The 15,748-nt window shown below is 43.3% G+C and overlaps 1 protein-coding gene across 3 annotated transcripts in view; it reads right to left on the bottom strand.

Annotated features, from left to right (window-relative positions):
* LOC144755558 (putative oxidoreductase ZK1290.5) overlaps positions 1–15,748 on the bottom strand; it is an 827,926-nt gene that overhangs the window by 472,219 nt on the left and 339,959 nt on the right. The gene's annotated exons all lie outside the window — the stretch shown is intronic.

Genomic DNA, 15,748 nt, shown 5'->3' with positions numbered 1-15,748 from the left:
ATTTCTCCAGTCCCATTCCTCAAATAGCTGACTCTAGTCTGCTTTGTCACCTTCTTCTTCTTATAGTTCCCCTTCTTTTAACACTTCTAGCCCTCAAGTGGCCATCTCAAGCGGTCATCTCCTAATGGTTCTTCTGCAGAATAGATGGATGCCTCCTACAGAACAACCATTATTCACCTGTTTCCCTCCCATCGGTGTATCTTGCACTTTCTTCAATGCCTCTTCCATGGGTCTCACCCTCCCTCTGGCTCACATGCTCTAAACATGCGTGGCATCCAACAATCATGAATTCCCTTCAGTAGACCCCTTGCCTCTGATCCAGTCACACCCACTGGTCCGGCTTGACTGTTGATGCTTAGTTTGCCATGACCATTGCTACTGATACTTTTTCCAGGTTGCCACCCTCCAACCAGTAGTCTCCTTCAAAGGTGTTTCCATTTTTAACTACTGCTGCCCAGTTGTCGCTCTCTGGGTCACGCCCACCCACCCACACCAGTAATCGCTGAGGGAGTGTGAGTGCCAAGCCTAGGGTATAGTCCTGTCCTAACCATAGTGATCCATTCCTCTGGACAGGATCACCCTACAATCAGCAATTCCCTTTAAACGGTGTTTCGCCCAGTCCCACCTTTGTTCAGCAACATTAACTCAGGTTCAGACTCCGCATCCTAACCAGTGCTCTTCACTGCCAGTGTCCAGACCTATCTGTAGTGGTTGAATGTGTTGCTTCCTCTTATTACAGTCTCCTTTTAGATATCCCAGAGCTCTAAATTAGTGTTGTTTGAGATAATGGATGTACTTTCTCATTATAATTAACCCTGGGCTCAATACTACGCTAACGAGCATGCAAAGTTTGTACTAATTTGCACATAGTACAGTACCAAAACTGTGTTTAATCAAGTAGAATAGCAGCTAAATGAACAACATCCTCAGATGCTTTGAAAAAGCAATTTTACATGCTTAACCGCATCGTTGCGGCGCATTTTCCCCTGCTGCGCTGAGTTTTTTAAAAACCCATTATTCATGACGAGCTGGGCTCGTCATGAGCGTGCTGGGAGGCTACCTCATGACGAGCCCAGCTCGTCATGAGCGTCGAAGGGGTTAAAAGCATATAACTAATTCACAAAAGTGAACTTTTACAATGAAAACATTAGGCAATAAGAGAGCTGATGATTTTGGGGTCCCCCCTAACCTAGGGGGAGGACCAAGCAGATGCCTTGAACACAAAGAGCATAAACAAAAAGCACATTTTGTTGAACTTCAGTGGTGGTCCCATCCTCTTAGGACCACACATAGCACAGTTATTGGAAAAAAAACAATCCCAACCAAAGGCCCTGCAAAGCATTATGGGACGAGATTAGCAGTGGGCTATGAATATTATAGTATCCAATATCAAAATAATTCTACAAAGAGCTGCAGTTCACCTAGTCGTTACTAGATGTCCCTCACGAGTCAAATGCAAAGCATTGAAATTATTCTTACATCAAGCTGCAGTTCCACTAGTCGTTACTAGATGTCCCTCACAAGTCAAAGGGACATCTAGTAACCACCAGTTGAACGGCAGCTCTTTGTAGAATTATTTTGATATTGGATACTATATAATATTCACTGCCCACTGCTAATCTCACCCCATAATGCTTTGCAGGGCCTTTGGTTGGGAATGTTTTTTTGCCAATAACTGTGTTTGTGGTGGTCCTAAGGGGATGGGACCACCACCAAATCGTTCAATAGGATGTGCTTTTTTGTTTTCATGGCATCTGTTTGGTATTTTTTTCACAGTGCAGACAAGTACACAGTGTCATCAGCTACGCTACGCAGACTTCGTATTACGTGAAGTTCAAAGTACGCTACGTGAAGCTATGTGTAGTGCTGCTACACAGGCCAGGCCTAATTATAATGATAAATAAACTGTCTAGCAATGTAGTGTTTTGGGGGAATTTTCCAGGTATGAAGCAGAGTTTTCCCGAGTCTGGTATTTTAAGGCATTCTTTACTTTTCCCCAAAAATGTCTGTGTGTGTGTATGCTTTATAAATCCATTTGTATTCAGGGCAGTGTAAGAGAAAGAGTTATGTGGGTTTCCAGCCATGCACAATCCAGTGCAGGGTAAAGGCTACTGTGTCTGTTAAGTTTGTTTGATATTCATTCTGTGTTCTTTTCAGTTTCTTGTGAAAAAATTTGCCTTTGCTGAATCGCAAGGTATTTGGAAAATATATGTATTCCCGACGCAGAACCTTGCATTGAGGCCAGCAGTCTCTTCAGAAACGTTGTTATTTGACTACATCCTCGATGATAATGCAGGACTATGCATCAGAGCCTCACAGCTCCTCGGAACCACTGTTGCATGACACAACCTTGAGGCAGGATCTCACAACACTCCACAAAACATGATTTAAGGTAATTTGTTCAGATGGCCTAATGTTGGTCCAGGTATCTGGCCCTTGCTCCATCACTGTCGTCATGAAATTGTGGCTTTGTCTCAGTCTGGCGTGACTAGAAAACCACAGTTGGTGTTTTGTGCTTCTTGCCACTATTTTCACTTAAATCGTTGAAATTGCATGGCTCCGGTTCTACTGAATGGAGTTTTGTTGGTTTTGTCTCAAATAATTTATTACATAATTTTCTGGATTGCTGTGGGATTTTTCTTGTGTTTTGTTTTCACTTCATTACTATTTGAAGCTCTCCATAAATACTTTACACATTGCCTCTAAGTTAAGCCTGACTGATTTTGCGTCATGCTACCAGAGGTTAATTTGGTGTTATCTTGTGTCTCACCCTCATAGAGATTGTGGTTGCTGCTTGAATAGGGTTTCATCCCCCTCAACCAGTAACCCATTTTCCAATAAGGTGGGAGGAAAGATTATCTATACTACTATTATAAAGAGAGAACACAACCCTTTGAGCCAGGTAAACTCGGGAACCACAGCGCCAATCCACACACCCGATACATCCTTGAAATTGTCAGGGTGTGTAGATGGACATAGGCTACATAAAATTTTTAAAAAACGTAAATTAAAAAAATTAACTTTAAAAACAAAGTAGTCCCCTGAAAGAAGCGCCGGCCGTGACGTCTGCGTCATGACATCGGGAGCGCGGGGAGGAGCGGCGTTCAGGAGCAACAGGAAGAGCAGAGGACATGATCGCGGGGAGGAGCTGCGGACAGGCGGGGAGGAGCGGTGACGACCAGCGAGGAGCGGCAGAGCGGTGAACTCAGGAGCAGGTAAGAAAGACTCCCACTGCTCATGCCTCTTTGCGAGTACCGCGGTGAGAACCGGCGAGGAGCGGCAGAGCGGTGAACTCAGGAGCAGGTAAAAAAAACCTCCCACTGCTCATGCCTCTTTGCGGGTACCGCAGCAGTGAAAGCATTGCATGCTATGTTGGGTACATCCGGCTACCGAGTGATGCAATTCAGTGGCCTGACTTCCACCCACATCCTGAGGATACGCTACACTTTCTGTTGCCAAAGCAGCTCAGGAGCCATGTCTAAGCTGCCGACAGAGCACCAGGAGGAAGAGAGCACACGCGGGTGCGCTCCGGGGGACACAATGACAACGTCGGGGCGGGCAGGGGCACTGAAGCAGCCTTAACGTCGGGGCGGGAGGGGGCCCTGAATCAGCCTTAACGTCAGGGCGGGCGGGGGCCCCTGAAGCAGCCTTTTGCTCCCGGACAACGTCGGGACGGGCTGCTAGTACTGAATAAGGAGAATTGATAGTTTATGGTACACCTGTCAAGGTTTAGAGAATATAGTGGTGTTTATTTGATTACCACAGTGATATACCTGTGGTCCCAAAGTTGACTTAAATTTAGCATATATCTTTCCAGGAGTGCCAGGTTATACCCACACACTATATAACTTGACTGTATAAATGAACTGGTGTGATGAAGTGTTCAACTGAAAAACTTGATCTCTCCAAGTCCAATGCAAAGAATCCAGAACTCCAGTATTTCCCCTTTTTTTTATAGACAAGTGTACTCCGATGCCACCCAAGGGTCCAGAACGGGGAGGAACCTCTTGGGGATCAGGAAGTCATTCTAGCAGAGACCTGCAGGGATGAGGCAGGTCCAGTTGCAGCAGGTTGGATGGGCAGTTGCAAGAGTCCTCTGGAGCTTGTTGTGTCCCTGTTGCCACGAACATCCAACTGATCCTTTTGAAATCACTCAGGTAGCCTGCAATGTAGGGAGTGGGTTCAGCATTCTTTCTCAGAGAGCAGGAGAGGCCTCTAGCAGCAGAGCAGTCCTCTGGGGAACAAGGCAGCCCTCAAGCAATATGGTGGTCCTCTGGGGGACAAGCAAGCCTCAAGCAGCAGGACAGTCCTTTGCTAGCACCAAGACAGTCCTGTGACGAACAAGGCAGGCCTCAAGCAGCCGGGCGGCCCTCTGGGGAACAAGGCAGTCATTCTTCTGGATGGCCCATAGGTCCAGAAAAGTACTGAGGAGTGGACAATATGTATACCAGGTGTCATCCTTTGAAGTGGGGTAATTGTTTAGGCTATTCAGGAAAGTTCTTCTCTTCCCCTGCCAAGGCTCAAAGAAGTCTAGGATCGCAAAGGACTAGGGTTAGGTTTCCTTGTGTATGCTGGCAGAAAGACTGTGGAAATGTAAGTGAATCAGTGAACAGTTCTGGACCTTCCTGCCTACACCTTGTCGCCCATTGTTTAACTGTCTGGGCCAAACATGCATTCTTAATAGAGGGCACATTAACAGGCTGTAATGACCTGATAATTCTGCCAATCACCATGGCATACTGACCCTATCCCCTCTCGGGACTCAAAAGGATACAACACTTCACAATACTTACCCAAGAAAGGAATAATACTAGTAATTACCTAAAATATATGGCTATTGCCGAGGAGCTCGCAAACAACAATGACAACGCAAGTAACAACAATACCAGTGACGACAACAACGCAAACAACCAGGGAAAACCATGTAAACAACGCCATTCGGTAAAACAACGCAACAAAGCCCACCCAGGTGGGACTGTATAAACAACGCATACCCCTCCTAACAATGCCTCGGGATGGATTACTTATTAATTTTTGGTTTCCCTGGATGAGAGCAGAACATTCCCTCCGACAATTACCTGCAGGAAGGGAAACTTACCATCCTTCCGACGCTACAGCATTTGGATCAGAAAGGCCCCAACCTCCCATCCGAAGGAATACAAACGAATAATGGTATTTATTCTGGGGTTTCTTTATTACACAATGATAGAAGGATAAAATTAAGAAATCACTACTATATCACGATAGACCTTCTTCACATCAATCCCTAAGCAATTGCTAATGCAATTAGAATACACATATGTAGAACTCATATGTAAATCAGTCTATAACCTGAAAATAGGAGACCATAGTTAGATAAGAACAGTTAGGAAATAAGAGTTAGTGGAACACCTCAACAAGTTTCTATACATCCCGCTTCCACTTCGCCAGAGGGGAGTCCGTTTCTCCAGGCGAATCAGGATTCTCAGCTCCACCGTCACAGCTACACGTCTGTACTGTGATGAACTACCAGTGGTCGAGACCCGAACACCCCGTTAAGTACAAGTGAAAACGTAGGTCAAAGCTTCTAGCAAGCCTCACCCCCTGTTCCCATCAGATTGCCTACCACCCTGCGCCAAGGTCACAGCTTCAGCTAGCTAGGCGTCTGTTATGACTTCTAGGCAGAGTGAGCACATTCCTCCGACAAGAACCGGTTACTACTAGTATACGAAGTGCGAAAAACAAGTGAGAAGTAAAACATGACTCCTCACCCAGAAAGGCTTAGAAGATGGTGACAGCTTAGAAAATGGAGTCGCTCAAGCATAGGCCACTATTCCCGCAAAGAGCCCGAATTAGTATGCAAGATGGCATTAGAGTATGCCAAAGCCAATAGGTAAGCCCTGCCTTTAAGCAAGATATAGTCAGACACGGAAAGAACATTATCGAGTCCTATTTACAGTCAATCTACATTATGCGGACCTGCATAACACTATATTAAAGCAAAATATACTGATGTGGTAGTGGACAATGGTCATAATCGAGCCAATTATCCATAAAAATGGCTCAATCACTACACAGGCCAAGTCAGCTAGAGACTCATAGAAGGCTGTAGAGGCATTTGGACAGGAAAATGCTAACTTTCTAAAAGTAGCATTTAAGAAATTGGCAATCTACAATCGAACTTCACCATTAAGGATGCTTTTAAATTACAATTCATTTGACTCCAAACATGGCATTTCTACCTGCTCTCAACCAAAAGTTATTATAACAAAATTGGGCAACACAATAAACCCTTGGAGGCTTGGGTGAACTACTATAATGAGTACATGTACCAACAAGCGTATATTTTTATCTCTAGTTTTTGATGTTGTCCTCTTTCCAGGCTGTGTCTCACCCTCCCCTCCTCTTTCCTGCCTTCATTATCTGTCTACTTCCCCTCCTCCTACCCCTCCTCCCCTGAATCTCTCTCCTTGCCTGCTTTTCCCCTTACGTATTTGTGCTTATTGTTTATCTCGACCTTACAAGTAACTATGTTGCCATGCTCTAATAACTGTGTAACCTTTGTAACGATGTAACCAGTAACTATGATCTGATACTCATGTAAAGCGCTCTGATACCTCCGGGTCTAGTCAGCGCTATATAAAACCTTTAAAATAAAGATCAGAAATCAGCTCCTTGTTGACTTGCTTAAGCAAGATATATGCCCGATTATTCCTTTGAAGTAAAAACATCAGGTAATATAGAAAACAATTAGGTCACTATTATTCTTAATGCATGTTGGACTCGAAATATCTTTATATTCTTAGAAAAAATGTAATGTTACACTTTGAGGCTATCAATGTAACAAGATGTGATTTCTTTTAAACACGTTTGTAAGCATTTGCAAATTAATTTATAAAAGAAACTCTGCTACATTCCTAATGTAATAAGGTATATGCATTATCTAAGTTTGCAGCTGGCTGTATACACTTCCTTTCTGTCTGATCCTTCGACTGCTGTAGCTAAATATCTACAGTACTTCTCTTTTGCCTGATTTTATGACCACCAGTTTGACCACACTATAGCACATGAAACCAACTAAAATTAGTGGAAAGTTTGAGGAAGTGAGCATGACCCACGACATTCAACTTAAATAGAGGTTGCATTTTTTTTATTAATGTGTCACACATGGCGAAAAAGCATACAGATGTTAACTAAAAAGTAGCACCGATGATAAAGTGTCAACTGCTTGCAAGAATATTCTGCTAGACGGTAACTGAGAAACAGGATCCACGTGTAGTGGGAGATGGAGGATTCTATCCACCCACAAGCAGGTGTTGATGAAGACATGTCTGGTTTAGTAGTTAGAGCAGGATTGTGGATGACTACTTATAAACGGAGAAATGCATATATGATGACTTCTCTGAGAATAAGGACCTAATTCACAATGGTAAATGTACACCTTTGTGCAACTTTACTACTTTTTTAGTATTCACAAACTACATGAAGAGTTTACTGATTTTACACTGTCTGTACTTATGTGTGCAGAGTTCTCCACACCCGGACCCTCCATAGTCAGGGAATCTATGTTTGTGAATACCAAAAAGTGGAACATGTTTACAAGAGTGTACGTTTACTTCGTTTATCAGGCCCTAAGGACCAGATTTATCAAGGGCTTGCCTTGCCCTTGTGTTACAGTGGAAATGCTTTCCATGGGTGGGGGTGGGTCTTGCCATGCATTCACCTATAGTTTTTGTGCATTTCCAGATTTACTAGCACTAGTAAACCTGGGAATGCGTCAATATGTTACACCTTTCCAGGTGAGGTGTAACAAATAGAAATATGTTTATTTCTCCTAGTTTTTCCTCTTTCTACCTGTGCTGCATTCTGCAAGAGGCAAAAGCCTCAGAGGATTGTTTTTGTGCATTAAAATGTACCTTCCTGCACAAAAACAATCTTGGCTGTGAAGCAGGGACCCTTGCACCATGGTGCAAGAGTGCCTGTGTAGGCGCTTGGCAGCCACATATGCGCCAGGGCAGGGGGAGAGCAGGAATGTGTCATATCTTTGTAGATAATGCACATTGCTGCCCTCTCCATTTGACGCAGCTCAGAAAGTTGTCCTGCTGCATTGCTTTGTGCCAAATGTTAGTAAATCTGCCCCCTGAGGGCCCAATTACAAGTCTGGTGGTCTAAGGACTGCCAGACTTATGGTGGCGCGACAGTGGCGGATCCAGACTGCTCTATTACGCATTAGGCAGTCAGAACACCAACTTCACCAGGAAACCACCGCTCTCTGGAGTTGGAGCGGCGGTCAGAGGCCGCAATATGCTTGGCGGGACCGCCATGGTCCCACCAAGCATATTAAGAGTTTCCTCTCCTCCAGGGTTTACATTGAGGTTCTACCTCCATGTAAACCTTGGAGGAGAGGAAACAAAGGGGACCCTACAGGCCCCCCTGTTCCCTTAACCATATGTGGATGGACACAGTCGGGTATAACATGTGCCCCCCTGTGTGCATGCAGATTGGTTCCTGCAAGGCATGGACTTTTCAGTCCATGCTGTGCAGGAACCTTGTAGTACAGTCCATTGCGGTGCCGCACCAAGGCATGTAAAAGAGGCACCGCCATTGGACCCCCCACTCAGCCCACCAGCCAGACTACTAAAAAGTCATAATCTGGCGGGCGGTGGCAACATTCAGCGGAATCAGCGGACTAAAAAGTTGTAATCTGGCCCTAAGTGTTTTTCCATTTTGCATGACATCGGAGGTTGCCTGTTTCTCCACTCTGCAGTCCATCTATCAAAGAAACTGACAATAAGCAGGGCATTTTCGCAGAGAAAAAGCACAAGAGGTCCTAAGGTCGCTGGTAAAAAGTCCTCAATCTATTGGCAGTATTATAAGTCCTTGTATTATGTGACTGCCTGGAACATTTGGAGCTGATTTGGTTTGCACTATTGTATTGAACACACGCCAACAATCAATTCACCCATCAAATCACTGTATAATCCAATTTATTATGATGACTGTAGTACCGGATAGTAGCAGGACTTGGCATGCGGTTAAGTCTGGGGACAAGATATAGATTTCAAGATACCACTACGAAGGAAACAAACAAATCCAGAAAGACCCTGCAGCACAGTTACAGGAAGACACAGGGAGCTGTGTTTCGATGGTAGAATAAATAAGTCCAGACATCTTTACCTTTATCAGCGCTATTCCCACTGGTAAAACTAGAGGTCTATACAATTCAGTGATAACTCAAAATCTTGCATCCATAGTCAAACCCACAGTTAGATGTATCACCTTCCAACAGATACTATTCTGAACAATCCGAAGAGCAGTACAGTACTTTTCACATCCCCAAATGAGTCGTATCTTGCACTCAATATACCCATTTTGATTGGAAACATAAGAAGAATCAAAAGGTGAACCTTCTTAGGTATTTTTGTCTGGATGAGATCCTGTAAATTGGTTTAAACTTTAATATATGCTGATTGAGTCCCAAATATGCATACAATCCATATTATTGTTAGAAGACCTTGCCTGCTTGGGTCAGTTTCGAAAGAGAACCATTGCACACAGAGCCTAATCAGGTTAAAAGTCGGGGTTAACGTTTCTTCCAGATGCCAGGAAGACCTCTAGGAATAGATGACATAGGTAGCCCCTAATAGCACCACCTGGTGTAGAGTGTCACTTACATGCCAGGCATGACATCTGCAAACAAAGTAACACGCTTGTTTTCTTTTGGCCTACCCCACATGCAAGCCCACAGAATGAGTCTATTTCACAATAGTTTCCCGAGAGCCCAGCATCAGGGACCTAATCGCGACTGAAGTCCTGTGAAGGAATATCACAGCGAAACAGGCCATCTAGCCCAAACAGTGCTAAATCAGATGATGCAAGTTAACACATATCTCCCCTTCCTTCTACACCCCAAACATCACGTCATCAGTGAAAACTCAGAACACATGAAGAATGGTGTGGTATCCTGCTTAGTGTTTATTCTTAAGCAGTTTGTAAAACAAGGAGTCCCGAATTCAAAAACGCAAATACCTATGCAAACTCGGTCATAAATTCAATGAACAAAAACAAGAGATAGAGTTGTGTCAGCAAGCACTACAGAATTGAAGTCGTACAAAGTAGTTAAAAAGGATAACTTCTGCCTATTTATTACATTCACATATTATAAGAACAATACATTCTGCAGGTTAAAAACAATTCATACAATTCATACAATAAAAACAATTTAGACAATCAATTTTAAAAAAACAGGGTCGACGCAGTGTTTCGGTGATTCAGAGGATGTTCACCTTCATCAGCACAGTTTTCTAGACAGTAGAGAAAAATTCTATTATTCAGACAATCGTGTCCTGCTGACGGCAACCCTTAGTTAATCTCTTGAACATCCCACATTTCAGTAAAGATAACATTTTCCAACTGCAACATTTCTCACAATTATTACAAAAAATTCTAAAGGCCATAATTTTAGCAACAACCATAATAATTTAAAAAGCCCTGGTGGAGGGCCTTCCCCAGGCCTCTCTCCCTCTCGCTCCACAAGGGACCTGAGCCCCTGTCTGCAGATCTCGGCCCAGACACCTCTTGTGACGCATCGGGGTCCCCGGCGGTCGGCTGAGTGACCCCCTAACTCTTTCGTCTTCTGTGGAGCAGCCTGCTCGCTTCGGCAGTCGATCGAGCCGCGCAAGCTTAGTGCGGATCCTCTGCTTGCCCCCTCTGCGTGTCCCGCCCAACAGAAAATGAAGAGGAGATGGAACCCGCTACCCGTACAGACACAGTCAGGGCTGTATAGAGTAGAGTCAGGTATGATAGGAATCATGGAACAAAATTCAGCCTGCGGAGAAGTGCGAATAGGTATACCCAGCTAAGGGAATCGAATGCTCTATCCATATCCGCAAGTAACAATGCAGCCGGTTCCCCCAGCCCCTTGACAGTTGCCAAGGTGACGTGCGCGAGCCGAATATTGTGGCGGGTCGCCCGCTGGGGTATAAACCCAGCCTAATCGGGATGAACCAATGATCTAATATGGGAACGGAGGCGGTTAGCCAACGCCTTAGCCAGAATTTTGGCTTCTACGTTTAGAAGAGATATAGGCCAGTACGATGCCTGATGATCTGGAGGTCAACCAGGCTTGTGGAACACCACAACCTCTGCATGCCTCCAATCGTGAGGCAAACGACACTGCTCCCTGGCCTCTTCTACCACTCTGCAAAAGTGGGGCCCCAGCTGTAGAAAATATCGTTTGAAAAATTCACATGGGAAGCCATGACCTCCTGGGACCTTCCCGGGTTGCTTGTCACCCAGTGCAGCGCCCAGTTCTTCTTCTGTGTGCGGGAGATCCAGCTCCGCACTCACTGCGTCAGATAGGGCCTTGGGCGGCAGATCATCGAGGAAGCGACCAACTACATATGCATGAAGACATTCCTTGGGGGCATAGAGGTCTGCATAATATATGGCAAAGCATTCAGCAATAGCGGAGGAGTCCATGAGAGGGTACCCATCAGGCCTGGAAGCTGTGGGCGGATTATCGCGGCTTAGAGCTGGAACCCGTCTCCATAGCCAGGTCCCCCGATGCGGTTTCCCTCCCGCTTTAGTCGACGCATGACATTGCCCCTTGGGCACTGATAGATCATGTTTATTTAGACAAGGTTCTTTTGTGGTGCTGCTCTGGAGTAGGCATAAGTGTGATGGGGTGGGTTCATGGGGTTCTTGTTTTATTTTTCTTTTGTTAACATTCCATATGTATTACCTTTCAGTTGTCCTATTCTGATTATGCAAACTGTCAATTCAATGGACATTTCGTATGCAGAAGTTGCTGGGGTACAGTGCTCTGCGCTATATTTGTTATTTGACAAATAAAAGGTGTTCTTAAAAAAAAAACATGTCAAAGTCTGGGCTTGTCAAGTTCTATAGGCTATGACCTGCAGAAAAAGTCATACATAGTATGGGTTCACATGGCAACTACGTCAAAAAACAGCACTGAAATAATATGATACTTGTAATATCAGCTTTTAGCTCTCAATCTGTCAGGCTTTTTGGACTCTGAAGCACTCGCCCACTTTTAAATTTAGATGGAAGCACCATAGACTGAATTAAAAACTTTGGATCTCTCCACCAGAAATTGATGTGCGTTTTCTGGTTCTAAAAGAAGTAAGGCAGTTTACTAGGTAAGGAATTGATTTAAGAGGTTTTTTTTACTTGAAGATCACACACTTGTGCTAGTGTTTGCTTGTGTGCATGTGAGTGCAGATAATGCTCATTTCAAAGCTAAGTAGTGCCAAAGCTTAAGTTGTTTGAAACGCTCCTTCAACCTTGATGTTTAGTCACAGGCAAACTTAGCTCCATCCAAAGAGGTCTTTTAAATTATACGTGCATAATGTGGTTGAAGATGTATTTGCAGAAACCCCTTTACAGCAGTGCCCCCAAATGTCTAGTGATGTATTTATTAAATAGTACACTGTTTTGAACAATGGTTTTAAAGTACCATATATTTTAAAATGTTCCTCTACTTTTTTATTCCATTTTACTCCATTTAATAATAGTTGTTCTATACAGTATGTACTTAACTCACATGGGTTTCAAGATACTGTACATGGGTGCGGTGATGTTTTTAGGTACCGAATGTCCTGTGTCCTGTTCGTATTATCTGAACATGTCTGTGAGCCCAACTGAACGTTGCACGTAACATTTTACCTTGCCCTAGCCACCACCTAGTTGCACTCTGTTTTCACAAAGTAGGGTGGATACAAACTATTTAAAAAGTAATTGAGGCCATTCCTCTGAGTACAATTAGCTGCTCGCAGCTGAAATAACAGTAATTAGGCATACCGCTGGTAATATATTATCCCCAGTTACACTGAAGGAATAGTGCAAAACAAATCATGCACACTGCTATCCGAATATCCAATTTTGTATGTGTGTGTGTGTGTATATATATATATATATATACATATATATATATATATATATATATATATTCACTGAAAAAACCATAGGTTATAGACCATATATAGTTAGGAATTAGCATTTAAAAAACCTTATTTTACTCACACAAAACCATTGAAATTCCATATATAGTTAGTTGCACTAACTATATATCGCGCACCCGCAATCCACTGCTGATGATGTCACATATTACATCATTCATGACATGGTCAGTGACATCACTGATGACATCACTGATGACATCTCAAATGACATCACTGATGACATCACTGATGACATCTCAAATGACATCACTGATGACAACATCCAGTGATTATGTGTTTCTGTAAAGTTTAAATATGTTTTACATATTGAAGAATGAGTGGATGTATAAGTGTCTGAATGAAGGTTTTAGTAGGTGCGTGATTGACTGTATGAGTGAGTGATTAAATGCGTCTTACTAAATGCACGGGTTAGTGACTAAACTGTCTGAAAGTGTGCATCAGCATGTCTGTTGTTGTGCAAGCTGCTGCATGTGTTGATCAGTAGCTATATAAGTAGCTATATGGGTTATTGATTGGTTGCACAAGTATTTGTATGGGAGACTGAGTGTGTGTATGGCTGGCTGGGAGGTGTGTGACTCTGTGCAGATCAATGTGTACTTGTATCAGTGATTCTATAAGAGAGTAAGTATGTGTTAGTATATGTTTTAAAATGTAAGGTACTCTATGTTTAACTGTGTAGATTAGAAAATGGAACTGTGATTGATTCTTTACAGGACTGACTAGGTGTGTGAGTAACTCCATGGATGAGTGGCAGAGTGTGAGTGTCTGTATAGGTGTATGAGTGCATATGATAGTGTTGTAAAGATGAGTGATTGTATGTATGAATGATTGTATGGGTGAATGAGTGAATGTGTGTGTAGACGTAGGAATCAGTGAGTGCGTATGTAGTAACTAGTATTGGTGTGTCAATGGTTTCAAAAATTATACTCTGTATTTAACACTGGGTGTAACAGAGGTTATATTAAAGTGTGAGGAGATGCATTGTATTGTCACATTAATGATATCATCATTGATGTGACCATTGATGTCAAATGAGATATCATCAGTGATGTCATTTGAGATGTCATCAGTGATGTCATCAGTGATGTCACTGACCATGTCATGAATGATGTAATATGTGACATCATCAGCAGTGGATTGCGGGTGCGCGATATATAGTTAGTGCAACTAACTATATATGGAATTTCAATGGTTTTGTGTGAGTAAAATAAGGTTTTTTAAATGCTAATTCCTAACTATATATGGTCTATAACCTATGGTTTTTTCAGTGAATTTTCAAGGTTTTGTAAATGCTAATTCCTAACTATATATGGTCTATAACCTATGGTTTTTTCAGTGAATTTCAATGGTTTTTTAATAGCAAATATCATAAGCTGTCGAATGTCAAGTACGTGGTAAGTAAAAACATTTTCGTGTTTATGCACACTGATCTGCTTTGAATGCTACCCCCCACCCCTCATTTCTATTAGGAGTACTCTCTCTTTGCAGATAGTGAAGGGTAGTTAACGCAGCCCTTTGCCCCCTTTGTAATCCGTCGTGCCTGCTTCTCTCTCCATTTGATTGATTGTTCTCTTTGGTTCATTCTCTATTTACAAACAAGCACAGAGTCAAAATACTCTGTTTAGTCTTTGCAGATAGCGAAAAACCGTGTAAAAAAACAAAAGGAATCGAGCAAAATCAGTAGGCCACTAATGGGATCTCTTTTTGACCTCGCTAAAATAGAAACATTAGGAACAACCTGTTGAAAATAGCAATGCGTATGTACATAAGCGGCGTTCATTTGTGTTCACAGTACCCCTTGTTGATTGTTTGAATCGAGCATTGAATTGTTCGAAGTTGGTTCTCTTAAGGATCTTCTCTGCCTGCAAACGAGGAAGAATAGGAATATTCTCTCTCCCTTTGCAGATAGTGAAGGGTAGGTAACGCAAGCCTTTAACACGTCGTACCTATTTCATTCCTCATTGATTGATTGATTGTCCGAACATTGACTGTTTGGGAATTAGTTCTTTTTGGAGGTATTCCCTGTTTGCAAATAAACGTAGGAAAATCTTTGCAAGTAGTGAAAGGGTACGTAATGCGGACCTTTCTCCCCCGTTGTAATCTGTCATGCCTATCTACTCCCCACTGATTGATGCACCTGTTTCACCCGGACCATTTACTAGACATACGTCATCTGGCCCGACCAGAGAGCACCCCTAGTGAAAAAGACATATGCAATAATAACGAAGTGATCACTGTATCCTGTTAACAGAAACTTTAGCATGAAACAACCTGGAAAGAAAAGAATAGGAAATCGAAAATCAGTAGGCCACTGATGAACATGAACTTTTATTAAACAACGAACAAAGAAACGATAACATAACGTAATGATAAAACCTATTAATGTCCTAGAAACAAGAAAACGTTAGAAATATGCCAGTGGTGAGAGACCAGAAAAACAGTAAGAGAAACCAAATCACCCCTCGCTGTCCCACCGCCTGCCACGCCCAAAAAATCGATAGACTAGGGAAAATGCAAGTCAGTAGAACATCCGCCCCCACTCTGGAAACTTCCAAGGTGGGGCAGGGTTCCGGCTACGCCCAGCCGGGAGCAGCCCATATAAAGCAGGTCCTGCTGCCACGCCTCGGCCAGGAGATCCTAACGTAGGGTGTAGCCGGAGGAGAGGCCGAGACCAGCGGGACCCGGCCAGGGGATTGCCTTTACAACGCTGAACAGTTGCAGGGGGGGGGGAATGTCTCCTCGACCCTCCCCTCTCTCTCCCAGTCCGGCCGCGGTGGCCCTTGAGA

Source organism: Lissotriton helveticus, chromosome 1_1, assembly GCF_964261635.1.
Source record: "Lissotriton helveticus chromosome 1_1, aLisHel1.1, whole genome shotgun sequence".
Taxonomy (NCBI): domain Eukaryota; kingdom Metazoa; phylum Chordata; class Amphibia; order Caudata; family Salamandridae; genus Lissotriton; species Lissotriton helveticus.
This window is presented reverse-complemented; position numbering and strand designations above follow the sequence as displayed.